Source organism: Aedes aegypti, chromosome 2 (genome assembly GCF_002204515.2).
Source record: "Aedes aegypti strain LVP_AGWG chromosome 2, AaegL5.0 Primary Assembly, whole genome shotgun sequence".
In the NCBI taxonomy this organism is placed as follows: Eukaryota; Metazoa; Arthropoda; class Insecta; order Diptera; family Culicidae; genus Aedes; species Aedes aegypti.
Window position 1 is genome coordinate 271194130 of NC_035108.1, and position 12853 is coordinate 271206982.

A 12853-nucleotide genomic window follows, 5' to 3' on the forward strand; every position below is an offset into this window, starting at 1 on the left:
CCCTTACCCCTAGAGATAATAAATGAATGTAATGTTTCAGATTTTACTGAGGAAAGAAAAATTGCTAAACATTACAGGAGTAGATATCACCTCCAACGACGGTATTTAAATAGAAAATATTGTGACTGTACATCGGACACAAAATTAGCTAAATTAACACTACTGGACCACTTTGGCTTAAAATTTTAAATTGAAAAGAAGATGGTGCCGATAGCATATCAATCCTTCATATTCTTTAAAAGCATTTCGTGCTCTGAAATTTTGCCTCATTTGTCGTTAAAGTGAGTAAGGCGATGTTTATTATTTTACCGTGATATTGGATTCACTTTGATATAAATCAACACTTTTACCTGTTTAGAAACTTTTTTGGCTGAAACTGCTTTAGTTTTATACACACCGAGGATCACAAGAGTACATATTTGTCGTGGAAATCCAAACCGGTCTAGTTATTTCCTAAAGCAGAAAATGAATTTCAACAGTTTAATGATTTATCAAATGTTCTTCAAAAACTCATATAAAATTATCCTGGTCGATTTAGATTATTCTTCTTTTCTAATTGACGCACAAAACTTCTATTTATTAAATCCTTTTTCACAGCATACATTGTACGCTCGATACACCGTTGGCTATCGTCTCACTTTTATTTCACTTCATGCAATAATCCAGTTTCGTCACCACTGCAGCATACAAAACAGTTTCCTGAACGAATCGCGGTTGCAATCGCTTCCGCCAGCATTCAACCTGTTGCAATTCAACACCAACTGATCTCGTCACTTACTTTTAATTAATCCTTACAGATACATAAAATACTGTCACTTGTTTTATAGATATATAAAATACCGTCACTTTTTTATTGGTTCCGACGGCAAAAATATGCAATTGCCACACAGTCATTAATCAAACATAATTGGAAAATTATTGGAAACTCTAAACTATGCCAACAAGGCGCCGCAATTTCACTTTCGCTTACGTCAAAGAGGATTTTTTTGTATCCTCCATTCAGAACACCACTCACTATTGCACACACTGCCAGCTCACATGGCACTGGAAAACCGTTGGAAGGTAATTGACAAACTGTTTCCGCCGTTTTGCTCGCTCGATCCCGGTTCACTTCCGTAGGAAGACTGACAGGATTGCATCCGATACTTGTTGCTTTTATATAGTTTTCCACTGAGCCGAAGTATACCAGCGTGCTTTTCCTGTAGGTAAAGAAGTAACAACATGTTGTAGCTATCCTGAGTTGGTGGAATTACGCACATGTTTGCCGTTCTCTCAGTCTCTCCATGGAGATAATGCTGCTCTCCGCAGTCCGACTCTCAATCCTGCCGACAATCGGCGAAAACGCACGTGGCTGTAATTCAGTTACCTACTTCACCCGAAATATTGTTTGCAAACAGTTGGAACCGCACGCGCCTTCTAACGACGGTTGGATCGTTAAATTATAAGTTGCATGGAGATAACGTAAGCAAATTATCAAATTACACTAGATATTACGGAGGTACGGAAAAAACAACTTTCTTAGCTTCAATTCTCGGAAATATACCACTAGTAGATGCTTCTGTTCTGAAATGGTGAATTGCAATTTGAAGTTTGGCCATTGGATTGAATGAGCTGAAGAGAAGAATAGGAAAATGTAAAATTGAAATCAAACCAAAAGCGTGTTTGCCATGCATGGTCTGAAATAAAATAAGGGACGTGAGAAGAGTTGGAGAGTGATGAAATGAAGCAACTGTGTCACATTTAGAAAACACTTTGGACAAAATTCATCGGGATAAAAGAGGATGAATCTTGGACGGTAGAACGTGAGGGATTAAAAGTTGGAACCAGCATTACGATGAACACCAGAAGGGTGTGAAAGCAAAGCATAAAAATGGGAGGACATTTATTGATGGGCCTAATGGAAAAGGGATAACGTAAAACGAGGTATCTTTGATAATGCGGATAATATTTATTTATTTATTTATTTATTTTGACGTCAAGCATTTTGTAGACCATTCTAAATTACATTGTGTTCTTAATATCTATGTGTTTATATATTATAAATTTGTTGAGTATACTCGATTCATAATACATTCCTCAGTTACTATTGTTTTGTATATCAAAAAAGTATTTTTTCAGTTTTGTTCGAGACATGTTAACATCAATCATTTCACAATGCTGATTATATATAGTCATCATCTGATTCAACGGACTAAATTTAGCGTAATTCATGCGATGATGACCTACTGTAAACAAGTAACGATTGCGCAAGTGACGAGTTGGAGTATAAAAATTCAGTTTTGAAAGTATATCAGCAGAATCAATGCGCTGTGAAACAATATCGTTAACAAAAGAAACCATAGCATAATCACGACGCACTTTCAGTGATTTCATATTGATAAGCATGCATGGTGATTCATATGATGGTAGAGGAAGTACGGACCAGCCTAAATTACGTAGTGCGTATAATAAAAACTGCTTTTGTATCGATTCTATGCGTTCTTCATGTTTTTTTTTGTGTAAGGTGACCAAACAATACTACAATATTCTAATATTGATCTTACATATGCAACATGAAGTATTTTTAATGTGTAAGGATCACGAAAGTGTTGGCCAAATCGTTTTATGAAATTGAGCATATTTCCTGCTCTATGAATTATTGCATTATAGTGATCTACAAATGATAGTTTTGAGTCTAAGATAACTCCTAAGTCTCTTATTTTATCACATTTATTTACATGTTCGATTCCTAAAACAATAGACATATTTGGTGTGGTTCGTTTTCTGCTATTACTTATGAGGTTACATTTCTTTATATTCAATTCCAATAAACTTTTGCACCACCACGTGTAGAAAATTTGTATCTCATTCTTAAAAACATTATGATCGTCATCATTCTTTATTTCTAAAAATAGCTTCATGTCGTCAGCATATATAAGGACCCTCAGTTTGTTTAGAATATAAGAAACGTCATTAACATATAAAATAAAAAGAAGAGGGCCTAAGTGTGAGCCTTGAGGTACTCCAGATGTAACATGTATTGGATTTGATCTTTTCCCATTGAATTTTACTATTTGCTGACGGTCGTTTAAATAGGACTTGATCCACTTAAGGAGACTCATTTCGATTCCCATTTTTTCAAGCTTGAAAGTCAACATTGGAATGTCAAGTTTATCAAATGCTTTGCTAAAGTCAGTGTAAAGAGCTTCTACGAAGTAACCTTTATCCATTGCACTCAGTGAGTAACTTACAAATTCCAGAAGGTTCGTAGTGGTCGAACGACCTTTTAAAAAGCCGTGTTGAGCGTTTGTTATACGATTTTTTATTTGGGCAAACATATTTTTGTTTACAATTGACTCGAAAAGTTTTGGAATGCATGACATAATAGCAATACCGCGATAATTTCGAATGTCCGATTTCTTACCAGAATTATATATTGGTATGAGGAATGATTTTTTTCCATACCTTTGGAAATTGACCAGTTTGAAGAGACATATTGAATAACCAAGATAATGGAGTTGTGAGTTCAGTCGCTAAGTTTCTTATGAATCCGGGTGGAATTTCATCTGGCCCTGATCCTGTAGTGGCGTCCAAATTTTTAAGACCAAACAAAATGTCTTGAACATTTATAGAATTAACGCCAACATCACTCGGAATGTCAGCAAAATGTGAAAAGAAAGAATAATCTCGATCGTTTTCCGAAAATGTTGAATAATTTTCTTGAAAAAAATTTGCGAAAAGATTGCATATATCTTCAGAATTATTTCCTACTTTTTCATCCAAAGTCATTGTTGATGGAAAGTTGCACGATTTGAGTTTAGTTTTAACGTAACTGAAAAAATTCTTTGGACATGACTTTATTTCATTTTCAGTTCTTATGTTGTACTCGGTAAGTGCTGTAGAAATGGCTAAATTGAGTTGGTCGCAAATAACCAAATATTTTTCTAAATCGTTTGGTTTTTTATATCTTCTGTAAACTTTGTGAGCTTTTTGTTTTCGATTTTTCAAATTTATGATTTGCTTGTTGAACCAAATTGGATTTATTGAGTTGTGATTCCTTCGTCTCTTCTTAACAGGTACTTCCTCCCTAAAGGTTTCCCACAATAAATTGTAAAAGATCTCTATTGCACATTCAATATTATTTTGATTTCTCAAAACAGATTGCCAATTTGCGTTATCTAATTTTAATCTAATATTAGTATAATTGGCTCTACTATAATCGAAAATATTCTCATACACATATTCGTGAGGAGTATGATAAATATGCATAAACATAGAATATTTTATTGCCGAGTGAAACGCTTCATTTTTCCATAATTCATGCATATTTGTCATTAAAAAATCTAGGTAACAGTTTTGTTTATTTTTTACGTGATTTATTTGATTAAGGCCTAAGGATGCAGTTTTGTCAAAAATAAATTGCAAAGTTTCGTTATCGCCAACAACAGGGAGTAGAATACTCTCCTTTTTTAAAATCAGGAATGAAATCTGCATTACGTTGATTGAAATCGCCATAAATATGCACCTTGTTTTCGGGAGGAAGTTGAGTTATGATTTCTTCTGCTATCAGGAAAAAACTCTCGTATGTTGACTTACAAGCCTGATCTGGGGGAAAGTAAACTGATACAAAAATATGAGTTTCATTACCAATATTTGATTTAACCCACACATGCTCAAATTCTTTAAATTTAGGTGAATCAATGATTTCAGAACTGAAATTTGATGATATTGCAACGACGATTCCTCCGCCCGATCTTCTTTGTGTCAAAAGTATGTCACGATCATTGCGAAATACGTTGTAATTGCTACCAAAAATTTCTTCACTTTTCACATCATCATTCCAACTTGTTTCTGTTCCCAAAATAATTGAGTACGATGAACTGAGTAGTGTTTGATCTACTACTCGCGTTGCTTGTTCCTGCGGGGGCGGGTGATGTGAGCAGGATCAATCGTGTTGCGCGTCGCTCGCGCGGCATGGATAAATAGTGGCGTGATTCGCGGATAGGGTCAGTAGTGTTTGATCTACTGCTCGCGTTGCTTGTTCCTGCGGGGGCGGGTGATGTGAGCAGGATCAATCGTGTTGCGCGTCGCTCGCGTGGCATGAATAAATAGTGGCGTGATTCGCGGATAGGGTCAGTAGTGTTTGATCTACTTCTCGCGTTGCTTGTTCCTGCGGGGGCGGGTGATGTGAGCAGGATCAATCGTGTTGCGCGTCGCTCGCGCGGCATGGATAAATAGTGGCGTGATTCGCGGATAGGGTCAGTAGTGTTTGATCTACTGCTCGCGTTGCTTGTTCCTGCGGGGGCGGGTGATGTGAGCAGGATCAATCGTGTTGCGCGTCGCTCGCGTGGCATGAATAAATAGTGGCGTGATTCGTGGATAGGGTCAGTAGTGTTTGATCTACTTCTCGCGTTGCTTGTTCCTGCGGGGGCGGGTGATGTGAGCAGGATCAATCGTGTTGCGCGTCGCTCGCGCGGCATGGATAAATAGTGGCGTGATTCGCGGATAGGGTCAGTAGTGTTTGATCTACTGCTCGCGTTGCTTGTTCCTGCGGGGGCGGGTGATGTGAGCAGGATCAATCGTGTTGCGCGTCGCTCGCGTGGCATGAATAAATAGTGGCGTGATTCGCGGATAGGGTCAGTAGTGTTTGATCTACTTCTCGCGTTGCTTGTTCCTGCGGGGGCGGGTGATGTGAGCAGGATCAATCGTGTTGCGCGTCGCTCGCGCGGCATGGATAAATAGTGGCGTGATTCGCGGATAGGGTCAGTAGTGTTTGATCTACTGCTCGCGTTGCTTGTTCCTGCGGGGGCGGGTGATGTGAGCAGGATCAATCGTGTTGCGCGTCGCTCGCGTGGCATGAATAAATAGTGGCGTGATTCGCGGATAGGGTCAGTAGTGTTTGATCTACTACTCGCGTTGCTTGTTCCTGCGGGGGCGGGTGATGTGAGCAGGATCAATCGTGTTGCGCGTCGCTCGCGCGGCATAGATAAATAGTGGCGTGATTCGCGGATAGGGTCAGTAGTGTTTGATCTACTGCTCGCGTTGCTTGCTCCTGCGGGGGCGGGTGATGTGAGCAGGATCAATCGTGTTGCGCGTCGCTCGCGCGGCATGGATAAATAGTGGCGTGATTCGCGGATAGGGTCAGTAGTGTTTGATCCTTTGCTCGCGTTGCTTGCTCCTGCGGGGGCTGGTGATGTGAGCAGGATCAATCGTGTTGCACGTCGCTCGCGCGGCATGAATAAACAGTGGCGTTAAACGGGTTAGGCGTGAATGTATCATGGATCGCATCACCAATCGCTGGTGACTCCCAGATCTTTACCTTATCCCACTAACCCAATATCCTTTCCATGACAACTGTGGAGATGCAGAAGATTCTTCGGTCTCTAGTAACAACGGTTGTCTAGCTAACATTCCTTCCCTTCCCCGATGACCGTAAGGACGTGGCCGGCGCCGTTATTGACTTTTAAAATTTGAGCTCTCGATTTGTGCACATTGAAGAATGGTTAGCTAATCCCAAGCCCCATTCATTGATTCCCTGTGCAACTTCGATTGCTCTAGTCAATCACGGAGTAGCAACTACGAATTGTACGGTCATATATGCTCATGCTCATGCTCATGCTCAAAATAATTGAGTACGATGAACTTAGTCCCAGATAGCCGTAGCGGTAAACGCGCAGCTATTCAGCAAGACCAAGCTGAGGGTCGTGGGTTCGAATCCCACCGGTCGAGGATCTTTTCGGGTTGGAAATTTTCTCAATTCCCAGGGCATAGAGTATCTTCGTACCTGCCACACGATATACACATGCAAAAATGGTCATTGGCAAAGTAAGCTCTCAGTTAATAACTGTGGAAGTGCTCATAAGAACACTAAGCTGAGTAGCAGGCTCTGTCCCAGTAGGGACGTTACGCCAGAAAGAAGAAGAACTTAGTATATTTTTATGAATTTCATTAATTTTAAAAGCACTTCTCATGCGATTAAAGTTCTGACAATAGATTAAAATTTCAGTTGGCTGTGTTTCAGAAGAAATTATTGGTAGTTCGTTATTTAAGTCTGTTAAACCATATGGTGAATTGTCATTATTATTTGTTACCAAGTGCTGATTAGCTTCACCGGGTTGAAGTGAATTATTTTCTGCCTCTGAGGGGTCCGTCAATTCCGTAGAAAACACGAATGCCGGCATGCACCACATGCTTCACAAGATCCACCAGTTGATAGCGCATGAACCACATGTCTTCTCTTTTTCTTCTTGGCATTACGTCCCCCTGGAACAGAGCCTGCATGTCAGCTTAGTGTTTTTATGAGCACAGTCATTAACTGAGAGATTTCTTTGCCAATATTGCCATTTTTGCATTCGAACATCGTGTGGCAGCTACGATGATACTCTATGCCCAGGGATGTCAAGGAATTTTCCATTAAGAAAAGATCCTGGACCGACCGGGAATTGAACCCAGACACCTTCAGCATGGCTTTGCTTTGTAGCAACGGACTCTAACCATTCGGCTAAGGAGAGCCCCTGTAAGCGCTTATATACACTAATTTCTGCGATTACTGCGATAGTTCGTCACTTATTCTTTTATTCATTTATATACATTTATTACCTTCGTCTTCAGAACAATGAAAAATATATACAACTGGCTTAACTTACAAGAGTGTTTTACAGTCACCCCACAGTTATGGATCAACTAAGGGTCATTTTTCAGAACAACATATGATTAAAAATCATGGTGACGCTGTACAAAACAAAATTACCTCCCTGACACTGCAGAATATACACACCAAAAAAATCTTAGATTTACACGTAACTTTATTTTAGTTTCAATCATGTAAAGCCATCTCTCATGTATTATTCAATGATAAAACCTATAAACACATCCATTATATACAACATTGTTACCAAATTCCTTAATATTGAACGTGAAACGCCTTCTCTCAAAGAATGTTGCTTGCGAAACGGCTCGATTTACATGATTTTCCCGCTGAAAATTCAATCATAAATAATGCACATGGAATGACACGCCGTCGATCCATCCATGTGCATTATTTTTGGCAGAATATTCAACGTGGAATCATGTAAGCTGAGCGATCTTGTTTTCAATTTCACTTTCAAGATACAAGAAATCATGCAACATTGGCGAATGTTGGATGCAAGATCATGAAATGTTTCAGTTTCACTCAAGTTTGCAAGCATTTCTGAATGCAATGAGGCAGTTTACATTATTTATCGTTTAAAGTCAAATGATAATTCGATTCACATGACAAACATGAAAGTTTACGTGACATGTAAATTTAAGATTTTTTTGCTGTGTAGTTGTTTTTGAGAATACACCTCAAAATTCGCAGTTCTTTACGAAAAAGTGTCGATTTTGACAGAAATTTCAAACGATGTCCACCCCACAGATGTGAATCAGTGGGAGAGGAGGATCCCTATTATGGATCAAATCGACTCATATTGTGGATCAGAACCAGTGAATCAAATTATCATCAATATAGACGAAAGACAAACAACAAAGCAAGCTTGTTCACAACAGTTTGTCGCAACTGTTGCGGATAAGGACACAATCAAAAGCAAAATTGTCATGACAATCACAGAGAGCAATATTGTTGCAACCTCTTCAACTCGCGATTAATCATTTATTTTAAACACAAAACCAAATTTGTTTTATGGATGCTGTTTGATAATGTGTCAATGTTCACCAACACGAAGAAAGTTCTCGAAAATGGCAATGCTAAGCCCAGAAAATCTCTGAGCACATGGTGATCGATCTTTGACATATTCTGTTCAAGTGATGATAAACTCATGTTGCGGAATAAAATGATTACAACAAGAATAGGAGGTGACAATATCTTTGTTGCTGCGGGTTGGGTGACAATTGATTCACTGATCAGAACACTATAAATGCAATTTATCTGCGAGGGAAATGAATGGTGTGTTAGTGAAAGCATAAGTTTTGACGTTTGTTTCGGAATCGTCTTATCTTTGATTCATAACTGTGGTATGGTGGTCAATGCCCCACAGTTATGAATCAACGCTTCGGGGAATACGGTTGACGTTTTATTTCCTACGGTCGGGAAAAATAAGCTTAAGCATATTGTAATTTATTGCAATGCTGTACAGATTTATGGTTCACAAAGGTAAAATGTGTTCTCCATAATTGCAACTATATTTGATGAGATATTACTGTTTCAATCCAACTCTGATCCATATCTGTGTGCTATCCATAACTGTGGGGTGACTGTAAGTATGTTTTTACATGGCTTAAACCAGTAAGCTAAGTTTAATGGAATGAAATTTAAAATATAAATTTCAATGTAATGTTTATGGTATTTTCGACAAAATGGAAACATTAAATACTGAACATTATTTATTACCGGCTTATTTTTCAACCTTCACACTAAGTGACCAGCCCACCGGGTATTGTCCTCAGCACTTTGCGTTAAAATTATCGTATTCTGCATTCTCACCTTCAACAGGATTTTATCTACATGGGAAACATCATTGTCACATATCACAATAGGGCGATTTAAAATTTAAAAATGTTTTAAAATCCAATCTCCCATATCTTCCTTACCATCCTTACCGTTAAAATAGTGTTCAGTGAAATTTTCAGCCTTTTCGGTGGTGATTTAAAGGTGGCCCACAGACAATGTAGGTTTATATGGAAATTACTATAAAAAAAATGAAAAATGTTCCAAACACGTTAGTACTGTAATGTAAGTACAAACTTATCTTCCCATAGTGAAAACTCAGCGTTGCCTCTTTACACGCTTTGCGAACTCCTCTGGTACCTCTTTGATTGGATCATTAAACATCTTTCTTGATGATGAGCCCGATGGGCGTCATCCCGGTTATGATGATGCACACGACCTCTTTAGATACCGTTCGGTATGTGCTTGTTACTCTTAAGCACATGATCCTGTACGTGCTTTCCAACCACTTTAGGTTTCTGTTCGTTCTAAGCGCTTTTGACTAGAGTGGTCATCCACACCTTAGTATGGATAGCGCCACGCATGCCTTTTAATGCGGTCAGGGATTGCAAAATAGTTGGCCTCTTTGGTTGGCGCTGCGGTTTCTCCCTCCACTGCCCATGCATTTAAGTCACCAGCTATCACAACTGGCTGCCGATTAGCTAGATCGGCTATCATCCTGTCGACCATGCGGGAAAATTCCTCAATCGACCACCTTGAGAGCGCGTAACAACTCCAATAGAATACGCCGTTGATTTTTGCTATCGCAAAAGCGTCATTTCAGATAAAGACTACAGTCAACTCTCCATAACTCGATATTGAAGGGAGAAACAACAAAATCAGTACAACTGCGATCCAAGGGACCATCGAGGTAGCCATGAAAACCAACTTTTACTATGGTTCTCTTACTCGATATCGAGATGCAAAATAACGAGTTAGGGAAGTTGACCGTACTTCTTGGATCGTCCTGTCGTCCCTATAGCTGTTAGCTGTTGAGACCTATTAGCCACCCAGTTCCCGATTATGGCTGGTATGCGGTATGGGTCCGATAGTAGCAGCACGTCGATCTTCGTTTCCGAGACTGACTGCCAAAGCAGCTGCTGGGCTGCATCACAGTGGTTTAAATTCAAGTGTGTTACTTCCGTTTTGGCTGCTTTGATACTTCGCTTGTGCCCGGACATTTGGGTTCTCCCGTTAAGTGTCCGTTGTCTGCTCTATCTACACTTATTAAGCACTTAGCGATTTGCTTACAATCGCTTGCCCTATGGCATTCGGTGCCGCATTTTCTGCACATCTTACTTTTGTGGGACCATTGCAATTCCACGACTTATGGCCCTTCCCGAAACACTTGAAGCAATTTTCAGGATGCTGTTGTATGCTCAGTCGGCAAACCGACCAGCCTAGCTTGAGTATGCCCAAGTTCTTCGGTTTGTTGGTCTCTGCAACCGGCAGCCTGATCGCCGCCCCCTGGGTGCCTTGCGGGCCCTTTCTAAGGTGGATGGCCTTACTGGCTACGTCGATGTCACACTGCTCTTTGAGGGTAGCCGAGACCTCCGCTACATCGGTGACCTCATCCAGATTTTTACACTGGAGAGTCGCTTCTGCAGTCAGGAATCTTACATCAACCTGGTCGCCAAGTACTTCTTGTGCCAATTGCTTATAGACTGCACCCTTTTGCTTGGCATCCTTCTTTAAGACTAGGATCATTTCACCAATGATAGTCCGCACATCTGCGCCCAATGGCGATAACTTCTCCGTGCTTCGCATCGCCTTCAGATCCTCGACGTAATTCGCTTCTTCCGTTTTGATAACGAGGGCCTCGCATAGGGGAACTTGCATAGGGGAAGGACATTTCTACACTGTCGCTTAATGAAGGGTTATCTGTCTTCATCGATCCTCTTTTTAGATGTACTCCAAATCAAGGACCACGAACACTTTCCTAATAGGTTTCCGGAATCAAAAAAAAACGCCAAATCCTTTAATCTTCTGCAGTTACTGTAGTTGTACTGTAGTTCTCCAGATTCGACTAATGTCGCAGCATTTAGCGGGATTTTCTAAATTTCGGGTAAATAGAGAATTTTTATGAATATACATTGTTTTTAGACATCTTCAATATACATACTAGCAAACCTCGCTAAAGATTGTTTTCGAGAGTCCAAGTGAATATGCGCGTTATACGAATAGTGATAGCTTAGCTTAGCTTAGCTTAGCTTAGACTGACTACACATATCAATGGTTGCTATTCCGTGATTGACCGAAGTCAGTGAAAATGCACAAAGAATCAACTAGAAGTTTGGCTGGGATTGGCCATAATCTTCTTCAGTGTGCATAATTCAGTGCCTCTATTTATACAAGGTCAATAACGGCGCCGGCCACGTCCTTGCAGTCAGGTGGGATTTAGGGAAGGAATGTTAGTGTGTAACCTTTGCTATTTGTAGACCGTGTTTGCCTCTGCATCTCCACAAAGGTTACTGGGAGGGATGTTTGTTAATGGCGAGGATCGTTGGGTCACAGGATTCACTTTGATAAGTGATTAGACCATGATAAATAGTTATTTGTCAAATATAAATATGCTTTTATGAAAATATAATATTTTCATTTGATATGAACAATTTCTATGTAGAGGAAGATTATGCCGACACTTGAGGTGACGAACCATTCAAAGTTTGTTGAACAAATACCTAAATGTAACATTCCTACAGCTGTCAGGACGAAAGCATGTGTTATTATATTGTACTTATTTGAAAAGAAACAAAAAACTCGATTGGCTGGAACATCATAGAACACTCTTATTCTTATGCCGACACTTACAGTGGTGAACCATCCAAAGTTTGTTGAATAAAGTGACCTTTCGCAAGTCTACACTTGTAGTGTCGAACCACTCAATGTTTTTTTTAATTACAAAAATAAAGGTAAAAAAGGGGTGTTCTGAAAATAAAAAAATGTTAAACATAAAAAATTAATAAATCAGAGTTTGTGTCGACACTCACAGTGACGAACCATTCATAGTTTGTTGAAAAATCAAATTTACGTCCCACCATTGTAACGATCAAATGTGCAGTCATACATATTTTATAGATTAGAAATAGTAGCATGAAACGAGCTCACCAATTGATCCGTCATCCTTGACTGAGCAGCAACAATCCACTTTCAGCTTAACTCGTTTGCTCGGCTATATAAAAGCACTCAGAGAAAATAGACGCACGACCCGAGAGGGAAAACAACTGACGACTGCTCGGGCTTTCTTGACGCACTGCACATATGTTTGACCCTGCCCTCGTCACTCGCTCCCGCAGAAGCAAGCGTCAAGGTCGAAAGATCAAACGGAACTAACCGATCTCGGCACTTATTCACTTTACTCGACCGACGCGCGACATGTTTGATCCTGCCCTCGTCACTCGCTCCCGC

At 39.9% G+C, this 12853-nt stretch overlaps 1 protein-coding gene across 2 annotated transcripts in view; it reads right to left on the reverse strand.

Moving 5' to 3' along the window:
- LOC5566347 (guanylate cyclase 32E) overlaps positions 1 to 1129 on the reverse strand; it is a 61895-nt gene extending 60766 nt beyond the window's left edge. The window contains exon 1 of one of the 2 annotated variants that reach the window (XM_021845079.1): positions 1016 to 1129. The gene's annotated coding sequence lies outside the window, so the exon portion shown is untranslated. Of the gene's footprint in view, positions 1 to 970 lie in introns of both variants that reach the window. The other variant, XM_021845078.1, reaches the window with a different exon arrangement.
- Positions 1130 to 12853: the final 11724 nt, after the last annotated feature.